Below are 27757 nucleotides of genomic sequence, written 5' to 3'. Positions count from 1 at the left end.
CTAATCCTTCCTTAAATATAGAAATCAGGTTCTGTGACAAGCTGGCTAAAAAACAAAAGCCCTGGTAATTTTATGTATTGATAACTTTATATGTGAACTGAAGTGGGCACAGTGCAAAACAAGAGGACTGTGCAACCATATGAGACAAACACTACAATGGTGAAATAAATAGCTGTGACTTAGAGCAAACAAGAAAAAAACAGAAAGGTGCCCATGCAGTCACTACAAGTTGAGTTCTAAAGGGAATCTTTGTAATAGACCAGAGGTGTCAACCTGCCGGCCTGCGGGCCAGATGCGTCACCCGCAATGGAGAAAAAGTTCCGATATGTCGCACAACGTCACGTAACGTCGCGAGTTTGACATGTCTGTCATAGACTAAAGACAGGCAGAAAATAGAACTGGATATTCTGGCATGAATGATTTGCTGTAAAACAGGAATTTCAGATACCCAATTGTTTAACAATACAGCAAGTTTTCATATCAACAGGTGGCTCAAAGTTTGGAGTTAAGCCAGGAATAGGTTTTATGTGAAATTACACTAAATTTTATTCCGACGCTGACAACAAATTTTGTATGTATGTAATCAGGTATGTTTTTAAGCTACAAGTCACTATGTTGTATCAACTCTGTGGTCTACAGCTTCCCATTCTAGACTCATTGGTGCTGTTTTTTAAATGATCGGAAAACCCCAATCTATATTACATACAGAGTATCTTAACTCCAATATCCATATTTTGAATTTTAAGCCCAGCAAAAGCAAAAAAAAAACCAAAAAAAATACACAAGGTAGGTTTCAGGAAATATAAAGCATAATCTCTCTTGTTATAGTTCAGTAAAGCAATAAGCAGGAATATTTTATGTAATGATCAACCAACATTATCAGATATGCTTCAGAAAAAATGGAGTTAAAAAGACTTAGCACAAATACAATAATATCTGCTATAGAGTCAAGGTGAAATGTAGTCCAGCTAAGGATTTTCCATCTAACAAAATGTCCATTTTCATTGGCTCAAAATGTCCCATGATTGTCAATTTTGCAAATTGGTGCATATACCAAATGCTAGATAAAATTGATTCCAAAAATAAAATTGCCAATCAAGAGATGAGACAAAAGCCAGATTAGAAATAAAATAAAAATTATTATGGATGCTGAAGATAAAAGTCTGTAAAATTTCACAACATTAGGACAAAATTAGGGCGAGTTTGTACATAGAAACCGCTATTTGATCTTTTACATATAAAGATTAAATATAGGTTTTTATAACCTTCTATAACATGTTAACCTTCTTGCTAGGGATTTGGGAAGAACTTGTAAAAGCATAATAATGGGCACAAATTTTATGAGAAAGCATGTGAGTTTAATGGACTGTCTAAACTTAACTGCCACAAATCCTATAACAAGCCTTGTAATTCATCAGAACAGATTCCTTAAAATGCTTAACACTTCAGGTTTTGTATGTTTGTTAAAAGGCATATGCTACAAAGACTATTAATTTTTTAAATTAATCCTGAGGTAAGGAAAAGAAAAAAAGGAAAACAAAGGCAATGTTCTGAGATCTTATATAAATGCCAAAATTAGATTCATAATCCTATGCTTTCTATCTGGAATTCAGTTCCCAAACGTCTTGACCTCTATAAAAGAAAGCATAAAACAGAATTGGAGATAATACGTTCTAAATAGTTTTGACCTACAGGAAGGAAAGTTAAAACACAGATAATTCTGATCTAAGTTCTGAGCTTTTTCTACTATAAAACTCAGAAGTCATGAATGAAAATACAATACATCCTTTCTTCCTCTTTACAGCTATCTCATAAGGTTAAAATTATGATATCTGAAGAAACAGTTACAAATAAAAATAATTGCCATGGAAACTTGACCTGGCATATTAATTATCAATTCTTATTGGACCTACAAGATATAGCCAATCAATTGCAGTATACATTCCAAGAAAGGACTACCAATAAAGGATAAAAATTAAACAGGGCAATCTTTTAATTGCTTCTTGTGCAAGACAATAAAGTCACAAATCAGTTCAGGCAGACTTACCAGAATCACACTCAAGCTGCCCCATGACACACATGCACAGGCAGGTAAGTACAAATATGGGCTACATTACAGCTAAGTGGGATTGACAAAGATGAATATTTTATGACACACCTAGAAATACTAAAAGGGCAACTGCTCTGATTGCCTCAAAATTCCTAACATATCCCTCATAATATATGAACCGGTGGTAAGATGCAAACTACAGCACCTGTCCTCTGCCTTCCCTCTTTCAATAATACAGAGCCCACTCCAAAAATGGATTCTCCAAGTTTAAAAACCCAGAGAGCAAATCTTGAAATTCCTGGAAAACAAATCTCAGTTGTAGAGAAAGTCAGTGGAAAATTAAAGGGGGGGGGGGTTTAGGAATAGATACTGAGATAACAACTGCAACCAATGATGCAGAAAGCACAGTGTTAAAAGTCAACTGGATTATACTCCTATCAAAGACCACTGAAGAATCTTAATCCCCTAGAGACCCCCTAGAGAGAGAGAGAGAGAAAAAAATCCTTCAAATATCTGCTTGCCATCTACCGGCAATGACTGAGATTCTGTTTTATTTCCTTTGTAACTCCACAGTAAGCCAAAGAATACTGTAAAACGAAGCACAAGTGAGCCGATATGGCCTCTCCACACATACCGTTAGGATAGACGCTAAGATCCCACCCAATTCAAAATGCTTCCCACTCTTAACTCAACATTTGAGCCCAGTTGACTGAACCCGCCCTCACCTCCCCGGGACTTTTTATTCGGGCTCTTTTGAAACCCGCACCCTCTCTTCACTTCCCTCCCCCCTTCCCAATCCTTCAGGAAAGGGCAGACCAAGCATCACAATCCTTTGCCAGGAAAGGCGAGTTATTCCATTCAGTCTCTTCATAGAAGATTTGGAAGGGAGTTTCGGCGGCGGAACCAAAGAACAAGAAAAGGGGGGGATTTTTCTGAATGGGCTGAAAACGCAGCGCAAAAGGCTAACATGGAAGGAAAGAAAGAAGGAAGAGTTGTTCCTGCTAGAGGGCAGCTTGGCACCAGACTGCCTCAGAAAAGGGCGTTGAGAGGGAAGGAAAGCTGGAAATCCCGAGGCAGCTAAGGTAAGGAACGGAAGCGGGGAGGCAGATGAGCAGCAGTTGGCCGCAACGCTACTTGCCGGCGAGACGCGCTAGGCCTTGCCGGCTTGGGAGAAGGAACCCTACACAAAAGAGGGAAGGTGTTTCTATGGAGACCGGATTCCTTTGGAATGTCTGTTTCTAGGGAAATAGGCGACGGGAGGGGGAGGGGGAAAAAGGCCCCAAAGGTTACCAATGAGGCTGTGTCAGGCCCCGCCGCGGCCGCCGCTGCTGCCGAGTCACCGCTCTGCGCTGCTGCCGTTTCCTCCTCCGGCCTGCACTGACATAAGATGGCCGCGGCAGGGCCCGGAACAAAAACCTCCCGCAGTGTCGCACCGCTCCTATCTAAACTGCGACTAAGCTCCAACCCTTCCTCGGCGCGACTCCATTGGATTCAGCCAGCGTCCGTCACACAGAGGCTCGTCCTGATAGGTTAAAGGAGAAACGTAGCGAGAGGCCACGCCCACTGACCTGGGGAATCTGCCTCCTTTTATGATGAAAAAACTGATGCGGGGAAGCCCCTCCCCGCCCGGCCTCAGCCCTGAGGTAAAGAGGCGGTCCTTGCAGTATCAGGCCCTGCCCCTTCGAAACTTCACGCAAAGACGGAGGAAATGAACGAGCTCAGCAACGCCTGCTTAAAGAATAGAAATGTGTATCTAACTCCTGAGTTAAGAGAGAAAGATAAATACAATCCCTTATTTACAGGAACTGCAAGTAAGAGAGGTGTTTCGACAGGAGAAATGTTTCACCAGTGTAGGAAAAAAAACCCTATACTTATAAAAATTGCCTTTGCTAGTAAGCAAGCATAAAAGCCTACAATATACTTTGCCTATCAAGAGTTTTGGAGTGTTAAAAGTACTTCTCTTATATAATCTCACTTATCCTTACAACAACTTATATTAGTATTGCTTTATAAAACCCTAGGTTCTCCTGCTTGAGCAGGGGGCTGGACTAGAAGGCCTCCAAGGTCCCTTCCAGCTCTATTCTAACTGTATAAAACAGCACAGTATAAATAATAATGGAAAAATGAGTTGCTCCAAATAAGTTGTGGTAGTTTCAATCAGATATCTCCACTTGTTTTTACCAAAACATGTATGTCCAGCTCAAACACATAATAAGAGGCAGTATGTTCTTTGTTCTTGCACAATCCAGCAACTATTTGTGTTCTTTCATACTGGCAAAATCAACACCCAGTGCTAAAGGTTTAACAAGTATCGTAAGCCTTATGCTCAAATCATGCATGAGTAAGATGAAACTACAGTACAAATCTTCAACAGTAAAAAAAAAAGGGGGGGGGTCAAGCTGTCAACATGAAGTCGGACTGCACAAATCTGCACAGAACAAGTGTAATAATTTCTGCTGCGTACTTGTGGGTCAGCATTCACCATGGCTATTTGCTTTGACACAGTTATAGGATATCAAGGATCCCAATCATCTGAACTTTTATGCCTACTGAAAACTGATTCAAAAATATCAAATCACATTCATCCCACCTCAACGCATTTACAAAATATTGTTCTGTCCTTTCACATATCACAAAGACCAAATAAGGACAACAAAAATGAAAAGATCTGTTCTCAACATGTTTTCAGCTACTGTAACCTATACCAGTCTGAAGGGTTCAACAAACACCTTACAATTGTTAATTGACAAGCTCCCTTTAGCCTCTCTCATATATAAGCTGCATCTGAATAACTACTTGTCTTCTATCTTTCCCTCCCCATCTCATCCCATCTAAATCCTATATCACTCTAGCCCAGTGGTTCTCAATCTTTTTAGACCGGCGACCCCGGTCATAAGCAGGTGGCGCGCATGCGCGGCGGCGCCCCCTGCGTGGCGCGCATGCGCGGCACTGCCCCTGCGTGGTGCGCATGCGTGGCACCCCCTGCGTGGTGCGCATGCATGGCACCGCCCCCATGCGCCGCCCCCTGCACGGCGCGCATGCGCGGCGGCACCCCCTGCACCGGCTGAGAAAAAAAATGGCGGATAGCATTGTTTGGCGACCCCCGTGAAATGGTCGTTCGACCCCAAATGGGGTCGCGACCCACAGGTTGAGAACCGCTGCTCTAGCCACTCTATTGTATGTGATTAAGTGAACTGAGGCTTATGATTTATATATTTTGTAAGTTGTAAAAGATGCTACAGATGACTTTTGAAATAATCATATCTCAACTGATCACACCTTACAGAGATATTATAATGACAAAAATAAATTAAACCAGCACCCATCCCAATCCAAGACATTCTGGGCTTGTCTCTCCCAAGCCTAAGCCTCACTAAGATAAGAGTACCTCCAACTCTCCCCCCCCACACACACACACATACACCTGTCACCCTCCCATTTCTGCCCTTTCACTGCCTGGCACTTTGCCTTGCAGGATGGAAAGCAGCTCCATATAATTGCAGGGTGGAAAACAGCCCCACATCTGCAGGCTTTGGGGCTGCTGGCCAAGCCTCAGGAAGCCTCAGTTACATCGACAAACTCCAGCAAGCATTTGTTTGCCTATATGCCTTCTCTCCCAGTTCCCCGCACAATCTATCAGCCCTCTCAGGTAAGCCAGAAAGGAAATATGACTTGATGTAATAATTCTACTTTATTGTAAGTCCTTTTTAACAGAATCTTACAAGTCTGAAGATACAAATTTCCTACTGCCAGTTTTAACCATCTCATCAATCAGACCGGGTCCTTCCTAAGTTTATTCCTCTATTAAGCCCTTGGAGGCCCCCTCCTTTCTCTTATCTGATTGTTTCCTAGGCAGAATCTCTTTCCCTCAGTCCCCCAAGGTCATCCACACATTCTATTACATGACCAACTGTCAGCCATAGCCAAAGCAGAAGTGCCTCGCTGTCTCCTTTTTGAACTCATAGCCACCATGCTACATTAGGCACTCCTGCTTCTCCAGTGAACACTTCTATATGTGGCTCTCCAGCCCACCCCAGCAGCATAGTGCCAAGCTACAGCACCCATGAAACCCCCAACAAGTCCCACCGAACATTTATTTGCCCATCTGCTTTCTCTCCCAATTCCCCGCAATGACCTGTTGCCTTTTGCGCCCAGCTGTTGTTCCCGAAGGCTTGCAATTTCGAAAGCACAACGAGCCACTTGTAAGGAATGTTCACTGGGGAATTGAGACAGCAAAGGTAATAAGGTGGGTGCAAAAGGCCAGTATGGGGACTTGGGAGAGAAGGCAGTTGGTCAGGCAGATGCTTGCAGAGGCTTCATGGGCACTGCAGCTTGGCACTAGACTGCTGCAGCAGGCTGGGGGAGTCATATGCAGGAAGCCAGAAAAGGAGGCGTGTCTGGAATAGCATAGTAACTGCAGGTCTGAAAAGGAGACAGCAAAGGCATGGAGGCACTTCTCCTTTGGCCACAGTGGCTGGATGCCAAAGGCAAAAGGTCAGCGCAGGAAACTGGGAGAGAAGGCAGATGGGTGAATGCTTGCTGCTGCTTGCTGGGATAGGTTAGGATGACTGACTCTTTCTGGGGCATGGCAAATAGCCTCAGAGACACACAGTTCCGGGGCAACTTAACATCCTACAAAGCAGGATGCAGATGGCCAAAAGGGCATAGATAGGAGAGCAAGATAGGAAGGTGTGAGGACTGGAAACACACACACACACTGGTGTGTGTGAATGGACTGCCAAGAATTTTGATTACATGATCACAAGGGTATTGTGATGACCGCTCTAACTTTGGGCAGAGGTCATAAGTGCTTTTTTTCAGCTCTATCGTTGCAACTTCAAATGGTTGCTGATTGAATGGTCATAAGTCAAGGACTACCTGTATGCTGAATTAATAAATCTAATAAATAAACATAATTAAAAAGCCCACCACCAAAATAGCAATATGTAACAGTAAGAAGCAACCTGGGAACACAGCAAAGGTTCTCTCATGACAGTCTGCTATAACTCTAGGCACAATCAGCAATCAGCAGTGACAAAGGTCCCTGCTTAATGGATTAGGGCTCAAGACATCTTACTTACCTGGGCCAGACACTATCTTTCAGCTTAAACCAACTCATCCAAAGGTATTATGAAAATAAGATGGATCTTACACACTGTACATATTGTCCCAACTACTTTGCGATGAATAGATATCAAGAAATATAGCACAAAAATCATTACTTAAAAAAACCCTTTGTGTGTCGCTGTTTCATTATAATAGAAGGCAGAGCACTCCTAAAGGGAGTATTGGATGAATTCATAAATCGCCTAGAAAATCCAATGCATTTCTTTGCCAGGCTTTTAAGCCTAGCAGATTTATATGTAGAAAGTGCTACACTAGCTCTAGATTACTGTACCTCTGGACACCACTGGAGACATTATTTGTTTAGCAAATATATATAAATGAGATTCTAGGCATAAAACAAATATTAAAAACAAACATAAATAAAAACAGAGACTGCAGGAGAATGGACAACATCCTAAATATAATATAACTATCTTGTTGGCTTCTTATTCCCATGGAATCCCCAAAGATGCTGCAAAAACAAAATGTTTTAGAGGCTGGTAGGTATGGGGCTAACCTCACCTTGGGAAGGATGGTGTTTCAGAAAGCATGAGCCACAGCTGAAAATGCTTATCTCCTGGGTCTCATCAAATGGAGCTCTTTAGCAGAAAGGGCACATAAGATACCACTCCTGCCAGGTGGAGTTCACTCAACATACTAAGTCATAAGCCACTCTTTACCAACTGCAATAGCTGGATTCATACATCTCAACCTATGTTTGGTTTGCTTGCCAAGCACTTCTAATACTTGACGTCTTTGAACAACAGGCTGGGATTAAACTTGAAGTTGGGCTCTTGGGCTCTTAATGGACAGATATTGTATAAATGGATAGATATTGTATAATTTTTAAAAGGTAATCAAAAACAACATATAAATATATCTTTCTAACTGTTTAATCTTTGCTGCATGATATATTAATGTGCAAAATGTGATACTGGAATTTAGCATTTTTGTGGAGCTTTGTGACTGCACAGTTCTAGAGATAATTTAGCAGAGATCCTTTCACAAGGTTTGTCACTTCTAAAATTAGTATATGTGTATACTTATAAATACATGTATTACATACCCAGAATGTAACATATACCATACCATTTCATTTCTGACTATGAATATGTATGCAAAAATGAATGCTTTTCCATATAAGGTTTGATATGAAAATTAGGTCCACACATGATCCTAAGCCAAAATATGGTCTGCTTGACTTTAGGTTAGCATATTGTCCATATCTAGCCACTGTGATTTTTAAATGGTTTATGGCTTAGCTTGCTGAACAAGCAAGATCATTACCATTTATCCATATGATTAGGAAACCGTGGCTTAATATGTTATGCAAACTAAGTCCAATTATTTCTTCTTTCAAAATGGACTTTTTAAAACTCAGAAAGTTCAAGGGATAAAGGATATGTTTCCCGCAGATTTCAAACTGTTTGAAGACTGGAGAAGGAAATGACAACTCATTTCAGTGTCCTGAACAGAAGCCAAATGGACATTCACAAGGCCAATATCAGCACAATATGATACAGAAAGCTGAGCCCCCCAGATTTAGAAAGTATCCATCAAGTTACTCAGAAAGAACAAACAGCGGGTAAGCAAGAAAAGCACTAATGTTTATGATGTGGCTGCTGAAAGGATGACCACCTGCTGATATGTTCATAGCCAAAAGGAAATTTTAATGCTGCAAAGATATGTACAGCTAAACCACTGACATGTGGAATGTCAGAGCAAAAATTTGATGCTCCCTGAACAGAAATGTCAAGAATGTAGACAGACATTCTAGAAGTTACCGAAGAGAAAATGGGCTGGAATGGATCACTTCAGAAGAACATCAGATTTACTATGGAGAAGAAAACCACTGCAGAAATGAAATAGCCATCATTTTAAAATAAAAGGGTAAAGAGTTAAATATTTTGGTTCATCCCCCTACAATTAAACTAATCAGTATCACAGTGATTCAAGTCTATCCTCCAAACACAGATGCAGGGCTTGAACATTTCTGTGGCAACTTGCAACTCCTTGTCGATGTAACACAAAAGAAAACAAAAACAAAAAAGACCTCATATTAATCAGAGGAGATTGCAATGCTAACACTGGAAGTAAAATGGCATCTGGACTAATGAATTTGGGCTCTATATATAAAATTAAATAGGAGACAGACTAACATTTTGACAAGGGGATTCAATGTTTATAACAAATATTTGGGTTCTATATACAAAATTAAATAGGAGACAGACTAACATTCTGACAAGGGGATTCAATGTTTATAACAAATATTTCAGTAATGTCAACAATTATTCTGTATATCATCAGATGAATAACCTCAAAATCAAATCACTAACTGTAGCAAAGATGTAGAAATTATATTCAGCTCACAAACTCCTTGCAAAATTACAACTAAACCTAAAGAAAATGAATATAATCATCAGAGCAACAGGAAGTGACCTCAGCAATATGCCACCTGATTATACATGGGAGGTACAGAAGAGATTTAGTTGATTAGATCTGACCAATATAGAGCCTGCCCTAGACTGAGAACTCTGGACTGAAATTTATGACATCATTAAGGACGAGGCAAAGAAAAATATCCCAAAATGAGAAACCATAAAAAGATCAGTGTCCACTGAACACTGAAAATAACTAAAAAAAAGGCAAAAACCAAAAGCTACACAGAAAAATGTGCCTCAATGCACGCTGAGTTCCAGCAAAGAGGAGACAATCAGTTATATCTAAAAAAATGACGCAATTCTATGGGAAGGATAATAGGCTTTTAAAAATAGAAATCAAGAGAACTGTTTATGTAAAGATGAGCACACTTAAAGACAAAGAAGGCAGAGAAAAACGATATAAAGAAGAAGTGATACGGTTATATGAAAGAACTACACCAAAATAATTCCGAAACTGATACCTACGAAGGTCTGCTTGCTGAAGTTAGAACATAGAATCATAAGACTGGAAGGGACCTTGGAGGTCATCTTAAAGGAGCCCTAGAAAATTTGGCTAATGACAAAGCTGCAGAATTGGATGAAGTATCAGAAAAGCTACAATTTTACAAGATGATGCAGTTAAGCACTACTTGTAGTCTGTAAACAGGTATGGAAAACTGAGCAGCGGCCAAAGGACTGGAAAATATCAATTTATATTCCAAAAGCAAAAATAAAAAATAAAAAAATACCACAGGTATAGAAAGGGCGTTGTCTTACCTGAACGCCTTTTCTCAGCAGGATGATGTAGAATAGTTCATTTACTGACTGTGCAAAATTACCCTGGCACTGAAAAAAGTGACTTAGAACTGTTTTTCACATTTACGACTGTTGCAGCATCTCTAGGATCATGTGATCAAAATTCTGACTCTTGGTAACTGACTCATATTTATGACGGTTGCAATGTCCTGGGGTCATGTGATCATCTTTTGTGACTTTCTGACAAGCAAACTATATTTTTGAAAGATCCTGGAGCACTGGGGAACTACCAGAGGACTGGAAAAGAGCCGACGTAGTCCCCATCTTCAAAAAAGGAAAAAAAATGGATCAAGGAAATTACAGACCTATCAGCCTGACCTCAATACCTGGGAAGATTCTGGAAAAGATAATCAAACAAGGAATCAACGAACACCTAGAGGCAAAAAAAAAATCACTACTAAAAACCAACATGGGTTTGTCAAAAACAGATCATGCCAGACAACCTTTATTGCATTTTTGACCAAGTGACAAAATTAGTGGATCAGAGGAATGCTGTCGATATAATTTACTTGGACTTCAGTAAGGCATTTGATAAAGTAGATCACAACCTACTACTCGATAAGATAGAAAAAAGTGGATTAGATAGCATCACTACCAGATGGATTCGTAGCTGGCTGACCAGCCGTACTCAGCGTGTGGTCCTCAATGGAACTGCATCTACATGGAAGGAAGTGTGTAGTGGAGTGCCCCAGGGCTCTGTTCTAGGCCCAGTGCTCTTCAACATATTCATCAACGATTTGGACGAGAGGATAGATGGGGAACTCATCAAATTTGCAGATGACACCAAGCTGGCAGGAATAGCCAATACTCTAGAAGACAGGCTTAAGATACAGGAGGACCTGGACAGACTTGAACACTGGGCGCTATCTAACAAAATGAAATTCAATGGTGAAAAAAGTAAGGTTCTACATTTAGGTAAGAAAAACCAAATGTACAGGTATAGTGTAGGTGGTACCTTGCTCAATAGTAGTAACTGTGAGAGAGATCTTGGAGTCCTAGTGGACAATCACTTAAATATGAGCCAGCAGTGTGCTGCAGCTGTCAAAAAAGCCAACTCAGTGCTGGACTGCATTAACAGAGGGATAGAATCAAGATCACATGAAGTATTAATACCACTTGATAATGCCTTGGTAAGGCCACACTTGGAATACTGCATCCAGTTTTGGTCACCACGATGTAAAAAAGATGCTGAGATTCTAAAAAGAGTACAGAGAAGAGCAACAAAGATGATTAGGGGACTGGAGGCTAAAACATATGAGGAACAGTTGCTGGAATTGGGTATCTCTAGTTTAACGAAGAGAAGGACGAGGGGGGACATGATAGCAGTGTTCCAATATCTCAGGGGCTGCCACAAAGAAGAGGGAGTCAAGCTATTCTCCAAAACACCTGAAGGCAGGACAAGAAGCAATGGATGGAAACTAATCAAAGAGAGAAGCAACCTAGAACTAAGAAGAAATTTCCTGACAGTTATAACAATTAATCAGTGGAACAGCCTGCCTCCGGGAGCGGTGAATGCTCCAACACTGGAAGTTTTTAAGAAGAGACTGGACAGCCATCTGTCCGAAATGGTGTAGGGTTTCCTGCCTGAGCAGGGGGTTGGACTCGATGACCTCCACGGTCCCTTCCAACTTTATTATTATTATTATCGATCATCGCACAGTCAGCCAGATGTTCAGACTGGATTTGGCATTTTGTTTACCTATCGAGTCCTTACCCAGGACCTGGGATAGGCAGATGTGGATGTTTGATAGTATTACAGATATCGTCGCAGGATGGAAGCAGTTCCTAATAAGGCCGCCTTTTGCAATTGACTAATAGCGAATTTGTCAATGCCAATGGTGTTCAAGTGGTGCTCCAGTTGTTTTGGGATTGCACCCAAGGAGCCTATGACTATTGGTACTACCCTTGCTTGCTTTTGCCACAGTCTTTCTATTTCTATTTGTAGGTCTTTGTATTTTGTTATCTTCTCCAGTTCTTTCTCTTCTATTCTGCTGTCTCCAGGCACTGCCACGTCCACTATCCAGACTTTTTTGTCTTTCTTATCGACAATTGTTAAGTCTGGGGTGTTATGTTGCAGGTGCTTGTCTGTTTGAATTCTGAAGTCCCAGAGCAGTTTAATTTTATCATTTTCTATGACTTTCTCTATTTTATGATCCCACCAGTTTTTGCTTACAGGCAAATGATATTTTTTGCAGATCTTCCAATGCACCATTGTTGCTACTTTGTCATGCCGCTGCTTGTAATCAGTCTGTGCAATCTTCTTGCAACAGCTTACCAAGTGGTCCACTGTTTCTTCAGCTTCTTTGCATAGGCGGCACTTACTGTCTGTTGCTGTCTTCTCAATTTTGACTTTGTATGCATTTGTCCTTAAGGCTTGGTCTTGTGCAGCCAGAATTAGTCCCTCGGTCTCTTTCTTCAATTTTCCTGCTCTTAGCCATTGCCAGGTTTTATTATTATCTGCTTTCCCAGCTATTTTTTTCATGTATTGGCCATGTAGTGCTTTGTCTTCCCATGCCTCTATTCTGTTCTTCATTTGGTCTTTCTTGTAGGCCAGTTTGGTCTCTCCAGTAGTTAGTAAGCCTTCCTGATATACTAATTTCAGTGCATCTTCATCATTGTTCTTCAGATATTCTTCCAAAGCCATTTTTTCTTCTTCAACCATCTGATGTACTTGTAGCATTCCACGCCCACCTATTTGCCTTGGTAGATAAAGTCTATCAATGTCACTGCGTGGATGAAGGGCATGATTCATTGTCATTATTTTTCTGGTCTGCCTATCCATTGCTTTTAGTTCTGCTTGAGTCCAGTCCACTATTCCAGCTGTGTACCTAATGACTGGGATTGCCCAGGTGTTGATTGCCTTTATGGTATTTCCTCCATTGAGTTTGGACTTTAAGATCTTCTTCACTCTCTTGATGTATTCACCTCTAATCTTTTTCTTGACTTCAGTGTGCTTGATGTTGTCAGCTTGAAGGATACCCAAGTATTTGTAGTACTCTTCCTCATCCAGACTCTTAATGTTATTTTCGTGGGGCATCTTGATTCCTTCAGTTTTCATTATTTTTCCTTGTTTGATAGTAAGTGTGGCACATTTGTCCAAGCCAAACTCCATTACAATATCTTGGCTATATATACGGACAGTGTTGAGCAGCGATTCTATTTCAGATGATGTTTTTCCATACAGCTTCAGATCATCCATATAAAGGAGGTGGGATAGTCTGGCAGATGTTTTTGATGTTTGATAGCCATGTCCTGAGTTATTCAGTATTGTTGACAGAGGAAACAGTGCAATAACAAATAGTAATGGTGATAATGAATCTCCTTGAAATATTCCTCTCTTGATATTAACCTCTCCCAGCCTCTCACCATTGATCTGCAACTGTGTCTTCCATTGTGCCATCGATCTTTGCACAAATTTTCTGATGTTTCTACTGACTCCTGTTATTTCTAGGCACTTTATTATCCAATCATGTGGCAGAGAGTCAAATGCCTTTTTGTAGTCAATCCATGCCACATTCAGGTTGGTCTTCCTTCTCTTGCAGTTTTCCAAGATCATTTTGTCTATTAGGAGTTGATCTTTTGTTCCTCTGCTATTGGGGCGGTTTCCTTTCTGCTCAGGTGGAAAGAGATTGTTTTCAACTAGATGCTGTTGCACTGCATCAGCTACTACACCAGTTAGTAATTTGAAAGTTGTTGGTAAGCAGGTAATTGGCCTGTAGTTACCTGGTGTTGCCCCTTTTGCTGGATTTTTCATTATTAGGTAGGTTTTCCCAGTTGTTAGCCACTTTTCAATTTCTCCTCCTTGTAGTATATTGTTGAACTGTTTGGCAATGAGTGGGTGTATAACAGTTAGATGTTTCAACCAAAACCCATGCAGTTCATCTTCACCTGGTGCTGACCAATTTTTGATTTTCTTTGCTCTTTTTTCTACCATTTTTGTTGTTATTACTAGTTCTTTCATTTCAACTTCTGTTTTATTTGCATCCACCTCTTTTAACCAAGCCGCATCCTTGTTGTATTTCTTTGGGTTATCCCATATCTGCTTCCAGAACTGCACTGTTTCTTCCTTGTCAGGTACTGACTGATTCCTTGCAGTTTCTCCATTGATGGATTGGTAGAAACGTTTCTGATTGGATTGAAATTGGAGGTTCTGCCTATAGTTTGCAATTCGAGCTTCATATCTACTGATTTTCCTGGCTATAGCTGTTATTTGTTGCTTTATTATTTCCAGTGCTTCCTTGATCTTCCTTGTTTCTAAGTGGTATTTCTTGATTAGGTATTCTTTGGTCTTCTTGTTCTTCAGCTTCTTTTCTTTCATCTGTTCTAGCTTGCTTGCATGTGATCTTAACTTGCTGATCTTATTTTCTAGTCTAACCTTCCATTTTTCTGGTGCACTGTTTGTTTGTTTTTCTTCTTTGTTGATTTTGCATCCCAGGTATTCTGTTATAACTGCAGCTGTGCTGTACATTAGTTGGTTTGTTTCTTGCAATGATTTGGTGCTTATACTTGATATTGCAATATTTGCATCTTTTAATGCTTGTGCTAGCTGTTTCTTTGGAACAAGCTTCAATGCAGGTAGCCTTATTCTGTTGTTTTTGTGCTGTTCTAGATGCTCAGTTATTCTTTGTTTCAATTCTTTTATTTATTATTATTATTATTATTATTATTATTATTATTATTATTATTATTATTATTATATATGGATCATCGCACAGTCAGCCAGATGTTCAGACTGGATTTGGCATTTTGTCTACCTATCGAGTCCTTACCCAGGACCTGGGATAGGCAGATGTAGATGTTTGATGGTATTACAGATATCGTTGTTGTTGTTGTTGTTGTTATTATTATTATTAAATCAATGGGGAAGACAGATTCGCTTATCAACCATATTACTAATTTAACATCTGCAGTAATTGACTTAACAACTGTGGCAAGAAAGGTCATAAAATGGGCAGAAAACTCACTTAACAAATGTCTCCCTTAGCAACTGAAATTTTGGCCTCAATTGTGGTCGTAACCTGAAGACTACCTGTACTAAAGAATGATCAAACCGTCCAATAATTGCACGTATTTCAAATACTAACATGTTGTTCATGATTTTGCGATCCAAATTTAAGCAATGCACAGAATAAGAATAGCCAAAAGTACAAGCTACATTCAGAAGTAGATGAGGTACCTGTGAACATATTGCCAACATTCAATGGATAATGAGAAATGCAGAACTCCCACACAAAAATATCTACTTTTACTTTACGAATTATATACTTAACTGTATAGACTACAACAAACTATGGATGGTCTTTTAAAACAGAGGTCCCCACCTTTTGGGCACCAGGGACCAGTTCTGTGGAAAAAGGTTTTTCCACGGACTAGAGAGTACATGGTTTTATGTGTTGCTTGCATCCCACGGATGGGGCTTTGCTTGTTTATGTGGACCAGTCCACAGACCAGGGGTTGGGGACCCCTGTTTTATTCGGGCTATCTTACATGCTCGCTGAAGAATTTATATATTGACCAAAAAGAAACAAAACACAATACAGAATAATTAATGATCCAAATTTGGGAGAGGATATGCTAAGGTTCTATATTAGAGGTGTCAAACTCAATTTTATTGAGGGCCGCATCAGCATTGCGGTTACCCTTGGGGGGCTGGGTGGGTGTGGCCATGGTGGGTGCGACCTACTGGGTGGGTGTGGATGGAGTGGGTGTGGCCTACTGGGTGGGTGTGGCCAGCTCTACATCGTTCGCGTCAATGGTGCCTGTGGGGATCTGGGCAGGAGTGGGACAGATATGAGGGTCTCTGGCATAAGGGGGTGGGACCAGGGCAAGTGCCAAGGCATGGTCCACTGGAGGAGCCTCACTGTTCTTCTCAGGCCATGTGGGGGGGGCTACCCGGAGCCCTGGGCAGCAGAGGTCAAACACCCAGCCTGGCCCTCAAGCACCCGCGGCACCAAGCCCTGCCCCACTACCCCAAGGGGGGGCCCAGCTGCACTTATCTCCTCCTCAAGGCTGCTGCTGCTGTGCTTGCTTTCCTTAGCCAGGTTGCTCATGATGGGTATTAGGGCAAAGTCAGAGGGTGGCCCATTCCATCTCCATGGGAGGAGATACGGTTTTGTATCCAAAGCTTCCTTAGCAATAGGATGGGAGACCCCCAGGATAAGCCAGAAGGAGGGGGCAAGGGGATGGTGAAAGGGCAGCAGGGCAGGACTTCCCTCAGACCCTTCCTCTCCTTTCCTTCTTTCCTTCCTTCCTAAGTACAGAGTGGTGGAAAAATATTTGAGATGAAGGAGGGAGAAAAACAGGCAAGAAACACAGCTGGGGAGGTGTCACCCTTCGTGAGGAATGAAGAAATGGAGCATCGTCTGGAAGTGGCCAGCACATGCCCTCACCTACTTCACATATCTGGCTTGGTGGCTCTGAGGGAGGGGATGCCATGAGCAGCGTGAGAGTCAACGTTACCTGCGCAATGCTGCCCAGCCCCCAGCCTGCCCGGTTTCGGCAGGTAGCAAGGTGCTCTTCTCACAGCGTTGAGAGGCTGAGCCAGGAGGCGCGAATCCAAAAAGAAGCACGACGCTGCCCAGCGCCCAACCTGCCTGGTCTCGGCAGGTAGCAGGACATTCTCCTCACAGTGCCGAGAGGTTGAATGGGCGATGTGAAGCTCACCAGCTTTGCACCTTGCTGCCTGCTGAAACTGAGCAGGCTGGGGACTTGGCAGCATTGCACTTCTCATCAGATTCGTGCCACCCAGCTCAGCCTCTCGGCGGTATGAGGAGAGCGCCTTGCTGCCTGCCGAAACCCTTCCCCCGGAGCCCATCAAACCAGATATGTGAAGTAGGCCAGGGCCATTTGCTGACCACTTCCAGGTGATGGTACATTTCTTCATTCCTCACAAACAGTGACACTTCCCCAGCATGCACCCAGGGGGCGGGGCCGACGTGGCAGGGGCTGGTTCCTCACTGTTTCCAGACGGCCTTGTGGAGTTAAGACTGAATGCATTTCAACATAGATGGCCACCACAAAATTGTACATTGGCTCCCAGCCGGCCTGGGCCAGGGCCAAGGCAGCGGGGGCCGTTTCCTCACTGTTTCCAGGATGGCTTCACGAGCCACATGAAACCACTTCGCAGGCCGCATCTGGCCCCCGAGCCTTGTGTTTTACATGTCTGTTCTATATAAAAGGTAAAGGCTTCCCCTGTCCAGTCATGTCCGACTCTAGGGGGCGATGCTCATCTCTGTTTCTTAGCAAAGGGAGCCAGCACACTTCCGTGATCATGTGGCCAGAATGACTATATGCCAAGGCGCACAGAATGCTGTTACCTTCCTACCTAAGTACCTATTTATTTACTCACAATTGCATGCTTTCAAACTGCTAGGTGGGCAGGAGCTGGGGCATGTAATGGGAGCTCACCCCATCCACTTGGGTCTTGAACCTGGGCTGTCAGCTTTCCAGTTGACAAGCTCAGCTTCTTTAACTGCTGAGTCATCATGCCCCTAAGGTTCTATATTATCTCTTTATTTAAACTACTGTACTTGCAATATATGAGAAATGCTGGACTAGAAGAAATAGAAATTGGCCTTAACATTTCTGGAAAAACATCAGTAGCTGGAATGACACAATTTTGATGGCTGGAAATGAGGAAAACTTAAAGAACCTTCTGTTGAAGGTGAAAGAAGAGTGCAGAGGCCGGTCTACTGCTTTCTTTTTTAAAAAAACTAAGATTTTGTCAATAAGCAGTGCCATCCCAATGCAAGTACATGTATACAGTAGTTGCAGTGGTAAGAGATGCTCTTCCTGTGTTTGAAAATTCCCAGAAATGGGAATTGTAGTAATAATACAAAGTGATGTCTGCTACTTGATTGTCATGATTGTCATCATGACAATCAAGATGAAATATTAAATTGGAGAGATATCACACTGACTATGAATATACCTAGTTATATTCTGGGACCAGAATTTCCATTGCCGAGTTATTTGGTTGTTAGGTAAAATATCATGTGACCACAGTTCCAATAGTCCCAGTTCCAATTGTTAGACCAGGACAGTGCCTTCATTAGGTAAGGACCTCACACTTCTCCTTCCCTGTTGTGCTTGCCTTTGCTTCAGCTTCCCCAACCTGCCTATCTACCCACCATCTGTGCCCTTTTGGTTGCCTAACACTCTGCTGCCTATCCTTGCCACCCGCACTGCCTGCAGCTGACCTATGACATCTTCTTCCCCCTGAAGCCAACGCCCCAGAAGACAAGTTCAAGATCGAAAGAGATCTTGACAGACTTGAACAGTGGGGCCTAGCTAACAAAATGAAATTTAACCTAAATAAAAATAAGGATTTATACGTAGGCAAGAAAAACCAACTGTATAGATACAGCTCGGTGAAACTTGGCTTAATGCCAGTAACTGGAAGCGGGATCCTGGAGTCCTAATGGACAATCACTTAAATATGAGCTAGCAGTGTGCAGCAGCAGCCAAAAAACGCAATGCAATCCTAGGCTGCATTAATAGAGGGATCAAGACCACGTGAAGTTCTAGTACTGCTTTACAAAGCCTTAGTAAGATCATGCTTGGAATACTGCATCCAGTTTGGGTCGCCACAATATAAAAAAGATGTTGAGACTCTGAAAAAGAGTGCAAAGAAGAGCAAGAATGATTAGGGGCCTGGAGGCTAAAAGAAGAATGGTTACAGGAATTGGTTATGTCTAGTCCAGGGGTAGGCAACCTTGGCTCTTTTATGACTCGTGGACTTCAACTCCCAGAATTCCTGAGCCAGTTTGGCAGTTTCAGGAATTCTGGGAGTTGCCTATCCCTGGTCTAGTCTAATGAAAAGAAGGACTAGGGGAGACATAATGTTCCAATATTTGAGGGGTTCCTACAAAGATGAGGGAATCAAACTATTTTCCAAAGCACCAAAAGGAATGATGAGAAACAATGAATAGAAACTAAGGAGAGACACAACCTAGAACTAAGGAGAAATTTCCTAATGGTGAGAGCAATCAGCCAGGGAACAGCTTGATTTCAGAAGTTGTGGGTGCTCCGTCACTGGAAGCTTTCAAAAAGAGACTGGACAACCATTTATCTGAAATGGTCTCTCTTGCTTGAGCAGGGGGTTGGACTAGAAGACCTCCAAGGTCCCTTCCAATTCTATTATTCTATGTTCTATGCTGGTCCAGCACCCAGGCCCTGGACTATGTATAACAGGGTTGCCAGGCCTGGTTGGGGGGGAAGGCAGTGGAATGGCAAGCTGTGCTGCTCTCCATTGCTGGGTGAGGCAAGACAGCATTTGGCAGCTCCCAGACAAAGTTGGAAAGGCTCTGCAGGAGGCACCATTTGGGGGTGGTAGCAGAACTGAAGGAAACAGAAAGAAGCAGGCTTCTCAGAGGCACAGTGCACATTCCGCAACTCATGTTGGAAGCACTCTTGGAAAACTGGGCTGCGGATTTGAGAAAGGGGTGGAAGCAAGCCCAGCATCTGCAGAGACTACCTACAGGCCCTCTGTTCACTGTCGGCCCAGCCTTCCTCCTGCAAAGACTCACAAGCAGCCAGTAGCTTCCAACACGCTGAAGCCTGCAGATGGTTCTCCAAGGTACACGCTCTGCAGGTCTCATACAGGAAATTTGAACAACACTGACTTTCTTCCTATATAGATAATACTGCAGTGTCCGCACATTTGGCTTTCTGAGCAGAGAATCTCTTGTCCACATATAAAACTATTTAGGAATGGAACAAGAATTCACTGGTTTGGACAGAAGATTCTCCCTTCCAGCTGGTCAAGTGCATCAGCGAGCTCACATTCACAAAGCATAAACAAATCAGTTCTCTTCTATAGTCTACCCTCAATGACAGGTATTTGAGCACTGAACATGGAAATTCCACTGACCATCATACTGAATGCACTGAACAATTGTGTAAAATAGTTCCCCCACAGTACTACCTATGTCAGTCATGCTACAGCAAAACACTAATTGTTCTCTTCTGCCCCATAATCAGCACTGTGTCGTGCCTGCCTTGTTTCAACTGGTGGAACCATATGGAAAAGGACATTGAAAAATGATTTGTTAGTAATTGCTTGCTACCTCAGAAAGACTTAAGGAGGATGCAATTTGGCAACTTTCTGAAAGCAATGCAAATCCTTTTTATCTGGGCAAGTATTTTCAGGAATAAATATATAATCTGTTGCTATGGTAAAGAACCTGATTTATAAAGCATGAAAAATATATTTTTATTTCCTAGATTTATAACCCACCTTTAACCCAACTAGCTATTAAATCAAAAAGTTTATCACTTCTTTCATAAATAATGATGTGTGCATATCATAAAACATGTCTATTCTGGGCTACTTTCGTTTCTCTATTCTCTGTTCATCTATTTGAACAATGGGGCTATTTAAATAGGAATAAAATGATTTCACTGTTAGGAAAACAAGAGTCCTTTGGTATTTTAAGCCAGGGGATGCCAACTGGCAACCACCTAGTCCCTTTTCCATGACCCTGAAAGCCCCTACTTTGAGATGGGAAAGATACGAACACTGTGGTATAAGTACATCACAGCTATAGGGACCATACTTTCTGACCACTAAAGATGAAGTCTAGGCTTTTAGTTATTTCTATCCATCTTTCTTTCTCTCATTGTTAATAGAGCATTGTATTTCTTCTCCCAGATAGGGGCACCTGTTCGTTGGTATTCTTCATATAAGTTTTCTGTGGTGCAGTTCCAACAAGGAATGTACCTGCAAGGTATATTATGTTTTAGTGCTGTGATTATGACTCCCATGAACCCACAGGACAGGCCATGCTACAACTAAAGCAAAGCAAGTGGGAAATGGCTGGGAGCCTGCAGTGTGACTGTGGGGCAGCAGAACAAACTATAACACATATAGTTCAAGAATGTCCCCTCAGGAAATTTCAAGACATCTGGGATCATCTCTCCACAGCCACACCAGAAGCAGATAGATAGTTAGCTTCCTTAGATATCAAATTATAACATCTATCCCACTGCAATTCTATGATTCCCTATTATGATGATTTTATGGTGGTTTTAACTTAATGTAATACTTTATCTCCTATACTGTATTGTCCACATACTATATATATGGTGTGGCTGTGATGAGATCATCCCAAACTAAATTAGTGTTATCTGTGATTGCATGCCATATGCTAAATGAATAATAAGCTATAAAAACAAGGGGGGGAAATCCAAATCCTATTGCAAAACCCAGCCCAGACAGCCCCATCCATTTTGTAATCCCAAACTTTCAAAAAAAGATATATGAAGTCACCAAAAGATTGAGTACTCCTGCCTCAAAGACTTTGGTTATAGCAGAGTTTTCCAGCAATTCTTATCCTTCTTCCAGGACCAGCTCCAATGGTGATGATTCACGGAAAAGGTTTAGCCACAGACCTGCCCTTTGCCGGAAGTAGACTTTGCTCTATTTATTTTATTTTTATCCAACCTTTATTATTCTATTAATTACTCAAGAAAAGGAACATACTTAATACTCTTTCCTCCACCTATTTTCCCTACAACAATAACGCTGTGAGGTGGGTTGGGTTGAAAGACACGTTACTGGCCCAAAGTCACCCAACCAGCTATCATGCCTAAAGCGAGACTAGAACTCACATTTTCTAGTCTGGTGCCTTAACCATTAGACCAAACTCTTTCCCTGCTCCTTTTTATCATTTATATGAAACATCTGAGCGAAGTCACCCATTGGCATTGAGTCAAGTATCATCACTAGGGTGATGATATACAGTTCTACATCTCTGCTCCAAGTAGTGGAGTGTTTCTCAGTGCCTGCAAACTGTACAGGTCTAAATGGAGAAGAATCAGATTTGGCTCAAGCCTCATAGATTGAGTAGCTCTGGAGTTTATATCCCACCATATCAAGTGATTTACTCTTTTTAATTGTCTATATTCCCCATTAAAGTTGGTGGGCTATCTGAAGATCTTCCTCAACTCACAGTTTCTGCTCAAACAGGGACTATTTGCAGTGATTCATACCTTACTAATCTACCATTGTTGGATCTCCTATTATTCCTCCACTATTGCAATGTACTCTACATGGGAATTCTTTTGAAGAGTATACAGAAACTTCAGTTGGTCCAGAATGCAGAGGAACAATCAGTAGTATACAGTACATCCATATAGCACTGCTACTATATGAGCTACACTGAATCCCAGTGGTTTGTTGTTACTTTTGATACTTAGTATGACATGAGGCCAGGTAATTTGTGGGACTAGATATCCTTGGTAGTTTCTATCTGCCCCACTTAATCTGGTAGAATGGATATCCAGATCCTCGTAGTGAAATTATATTACCTGGTGGGGTCTTAGAAAAATGCTTCCTCTGTCAAGATTTCTGCCTTATGGAAAACCCTCCCTCCAAAAATACCAATGACCCCAACTTTATTGGCCTTGAGGAAAATGATAAGCACATGGTTTATTCCCCTAGGCACCAGGGCCAGGATGTTGTCAGAGCTAGCATTAAGGAGTTACACTAAGTTATCAGTCTATATAGGAACTGTACACAATTTTTCTTGTGATGCATGGTAACAGATTTTTGACTAAGGAGCAGCTATCTTTCCTAAACTAGCATATCACAATGAGCCATAAACGTCACTGGAAACAAGGGCTCAGATAACATCTAGTTTTTATAGAAAAACATTTCAAGATGTGAACAAGCAGTGAAGAGCTCCAATATGTCTGCTTCAGGTTTTGTTTTGCTAGACAGCATGTTTCCTCTTTAAATGTCTAGGTTGGCAACTGAAGAACCCATTGACATTCCCATGGGGACCTCAGTCAACATGGCTATGGATAGTTACCAACCTCTATCCTAAGGGGACATATATTTTTTTACAGTACAAAGAATAGTGCAAATCTTTTTCCACCTCTTGAGGTGATATGCCAGAGACTATCCTCCAAAAATTGATGGAGCTTGGTCAAAAACTAAATTTGATTTAAACTGACTTTTATTTAAAACTACTCTAGATTAATCAGATAGAGAAAGCATTATTTCTACTCACCTAATTTAATTTCTTTATGTGTCACATTAAAAATACAAGTTTGGTAACAACTTTTGGAGAGGCATTATGGAACACTTCTGACTTAAAGCCCAAATTGTATTCTGAAGTATTTTAGCAGTTCATTAACAGATGGCTATTATTAATTGAGCTATTCTGCTCCATGTTAACCAGGTTAAGTGAATCAGTTATAAGAGGTGGACAAGATGCATAAAAATGACTGAACTAGGCAGAATTAATTCTATATTTTGGGATATTTATTCAAACCATTTTATGACTTCACTGAAATACAATACATAGTCTTCTTTTCCTGAACATTACAGATTTACTCAATCACAGTAAGGGTTCTGTTAAGCCTTACAATATTAAAAAATCACTATATACTGATGAAGATTGAAGACTTTATTAATCAACTATAAAGTTTAGTTAGTAAAATCAAGATTTATTTTTTAAAATTCAACTGAAACTTCAACTTTGTAACAGGGCTTTTGCAAACTCTGAGATCATGTCTGCAAAGTTTTTTTGACTACTGTTAACAGTATCATTTATACTGTTGCATACACAATAACATTCAGCCAAACACATGTATCTTGAATTGAGAAGATGTGCTTTAGCTATAAACCAACTGAAATAACTGCTTATAAACCATGACGTCTTTTACAGATAGGAGTCAAGGACAGCATGCCAGGAAAGCCCCAAGCAGTGCCATATTCACTGTGCAGCCTTGTGTTTAAGGCTATTGTACTAATGTGACTTCACACCATTCCCTAGCAAGAAACTCACAGGGCCTTAATATCAGATTTCTCTCCTGCTTCTGTCTTAAAAAAAGAGTCTTATACAAGTTAGAAACCAGCAGGCAGGCAAATTCCTTTCTCCCACAGGTGGAAATAGGTATCAATGTCTAAAATAAAAGCTGACTGTGAAAGCTATTTTTGATAATCTAACAGCCCAATTTCTAATTCCAGAAAAGTAATTTCTATGAGGCCAATGCTTCAGCAGAGCTTAGGGCATGTCTGAAAATGGAGGAGCTAAATCAAGATCCTTGCCTTTAATATATTTCATGAATTGGTTTAATAAATCAGAATACATCAAGTACTGAGCACAGACATGTATATACATTCCTTTGTGGATGTGCAAGCAATAGGATATTTATAGGCTTTTTTTAAACAACTGTTTATCAATAATAAATGTGCTTTATTGGCTGCCACACTGAAAGTAGTGTGTGAGAAAGAATTGCAAGCTAAGTTTTGATCCTGAATATAAATTTTTGTTTTGAGCCATGTATTCAAAAGCATAAATGCTAATTTTAGTAGGCATATGGCTGTCTAAAATTATTTTTTCTCCATGTACAGTACAACTGGCAACCTAGATAGTCTAATTAAGAGAGAGATCAGAGACGTCTTATGTTGTTCCAGCTCTCCTATTGTACACATCGGAAGGACATTCGAGTTAAACAAGAATGGCAGTTTTCAGGTTTATGGGATCAATTTTGTTTTTTATTAAACTCTGGAGATACATCAACTGAATAGAGCTTATAGTCCTGCACACAAACATCCTTTTCAAGTGTGATCCAATTTTCACTATTTCATTAGCATAATTTAAAATGAGGCATTATATTTAAAAATCAGGTGCTTGCAAATCTATTGCAAATTACCTAAAATTAGATCCTTTTTGTTGGTGTATAGTTGAAACATGCAAAAAAAAAAAAAAGACTGTCATTATCATTATTTACTGATAAAGAAAATTCCTCTTGCGTTATTCTCATAGAGATTTCCTACCAAGTCTGGACTGCAAAGCTCCAGACAACTACTAGATGGCAGTAACACTAAGTCTTTTCTGTCATTTACTGGCTGTCCAAATTTCTGCAGCCCAGTTAGTCTGCCTCATTTAAATTCACATTCTCTTCCTGACAAGCCTTCCAACAGAACTGATTACAACCCTTTGTCTCTTCTAAATACAAAGAAAGAGCTCCTGAGATCCAGGATGCTGTTAAAAGGCTTCATAGCAGCACTAAGGCAGGGTTTGCTTTATGAGCACAATCCAGTAAAGGTTGGAAGTGAAAATATCTAGCACAGATTAATTAAGCAATTATTTTTAAGATAGTATTCTCTTCACAGGCCAATGTGCCACGAATGTAATGCTAAATAAAGAAAGGGATCCCACTGATCACTATAGAGATCCAGAGCAGGTTGCTTTGCTGTGGCTGTTTTTCTCACATCCAAACTTAGGCTGTCTCTGGGGAGTTTTGAGAGATGTTCCTTTTTTTTTTTTTTTTTGCTTATGAGATAGTGAAGCTCTGATGCGGCTCATATAAAGAATATGAAACGTTGTGGATTGTCCTGAGCTGGATAAAGGGGAGTGACTACTCCTTCTCCCTATCTTATGCATGTACTGCATGCATGTGTCTGTTTATTTATCTACCAACGGACAGGACTCAAACTCGACATCAACGGAGCACAGGGATGGCCGAGCTGGGAAAAATGCTTGCGGGAAACTCATTCATATTGCTTGATCCCACCGTTAAGAAAAATATGCCAAGCTGGGAAATACTGGGATGGGGACGTGAACACCACCCCCACCACTCTGCAAACTGCATGACAGGCTATGAACTTTTTTCCCCCGACCATACCTTTTTCAGAGACCTTGATGCCCCCCCCATCAGCAAAATGACCTTGTGCTTCAACGCACCGCCTCCGCCCCCCGCTCTCCTTCTCCACTCTCACCCTTTCCGCCCATCATTTTATCACCATCTCCGCTAAACGATGCCCCCACGCACCAGAGGAGAAGGCTCATCCTTGCTTTCGCTTCTCGCCCCTTCCCTGCCCTCTTCTTCACGCCTCCCCCGATTCGGATCTTACCCCCCCACTCTGGACCGTCTGAGTTCCAACTCCGGCTTCTGCTCCCGCCGCTACCGATGCCTGCAGGCCCTCGCCGCCGCCTGCTATGAAGAAGGAGTCCGGTTTAGTCCATTTAGGGGTACAGGTGAGAAAGGTATCCCAATCCTCCCTAAGCACTAACATCAGCTACCTCGTCGGTCATATAAGTATTCCTGTACAGTATTATAAAGAAATACTATTTTTCCGTGGAGATCCTTTTGTGAAAAGAACTGCTGGATTGAAGGAAGGAGAATCAAAGCAGCGATTCTCCCTCCACCACGTTCGGAATGGTGGAGCTCAGGGAGCGCAAGACTACTTGGGAAATGTAGTTTATAATCGGCTGGATGGGTATGCGAGCACGTGGCTTCTGAGGTCGCGTGAATTGGGGGGTAGATCACTAGAGAGGAATGGTCGATAAAAAGAGCTGAAAGCCGAGAGGGATTAACGGGAGGAAACGAGCAGGAGAACTGAATAAGATCAAATGCAGAAATAGACATCTACGTGAGAAGCGTTAAGATGAAGGAGCATTGGACAGAGGAGGATAAGAGAAGAAGAGGATTGATGGGATAATTTGGCAGGTTCATTTGTATCAGATAATGATGGGAACATATCCTTCTTTGAGGGCCTTAGGAAAATAGAGGATGCTTCTGAAGCTGTATAGAATGGTTTCTTTATCCTTTGAATAATCACAACTACTTGGGACCATCACTTTAGGGTTGAAGGAGTGGCATCATTTGGTCCAAATATTTTCTTCAGGTAAATTCACATTTCACATGGAGGCATATGATGGGGAAAGGAAAATATAGCTTAATTGGAACCAAAAATGACTAGAAACTTGTATGCAGTGTCAAAGTTCGCATTTTAATGTAGATTTATTCCACACAATAGTTTGATCTCTGCCATTTGGGAACCAGGAAATGCTTCCAAACAAAGTATCCAAACATGTTGGACTGTTCTGACATCCTTTGCTTTAATTTGGAGATGTATGGAAGATGGGTAGATAACTGTCAGATATATAATCCTGGATAAAAAGGTTGCTGATTCTGGTGACAACTATCTCAAGGTGGGTCGTCTTGATTGACAGGTGACAGTATTTCATGTTCCATTTGAATTCAAAAGGATTTACTGTTTAAAAAAATTCTATAATATACATTGTAATTTTGCAAAATTCCACTTCTCAACTGAGAGGCAAACCCAGTTTTCCTCCTGGCGTGCTGAACAAAAATTTTGGAATCTGTAGTTCAGCATGTCTGGAGGACAGTAGGTTGCATATGATGGCAAAGATAAAAATGTTTATAATGTGATCTTCATTTGTTTTATCAATCAAAGGTTGATTATTCTGAGGTTTCTCCAAGCTTCAGTTTCAAGATATTGTCTTACTGGGAATCGAAAGATAGCTTTAATATAAGATGACTGATTAGTCATATTTGGAAAGCACTGTAATGTATTTAAGCTGCAATAACCCAACACTTTTAATTT

At 41.2% G+C, this 27757-nt stretch overlaps 1 protein-coding gene across 2 annotated transcripts in view; it reads right to left on the bottom strand.

Annotated features, from left to right (window-relative positions):
• The window catches only part of UBA1 (ubiquitin like modifier activating enzyme 1), a 46174-nt gene extending 19800 nt beyond the window's left edge, over positions 1–26374 (bottom strand). Inside the window, exon 1 of one of the 2 annotated variants that reach the window (XM_039320444.1) lies at positions 26261–26374. The gene's annotated coding sequence lies outside the window, so the exon portion shown is untranslated. Of the gene's footprint in view, positions 1–3340; positions 3499–26260 lie in introns of those variants that run through there. The other variant, XM_039320446.1, reaches the window with a different exon arrangement.
• Positions 26375–27757: the final 1383 nt, after the last annotated feature.

This window comes from Crotalus tigris, unplaced genomic scaffold (assembly GCF_016545835.1).
Source record: "Crotalus tigris isolate CLP2741 ecotype Arizona unplaced genomic scaffold, ASM1654583v1 scf7180000023637.1517150, whole genome shotgun sequence".
In the NCBI taxonomy this organism is placed as follows: domain Eukaryota; kingdom Metazoa; phylum Chordata; class Lepidosauria; order Squamata; family Viperidae; genus Crotalus; species Crotalus tigris.
This window is presented reverse-complemented; position numbering and strand designations above follow the sequence as displayed.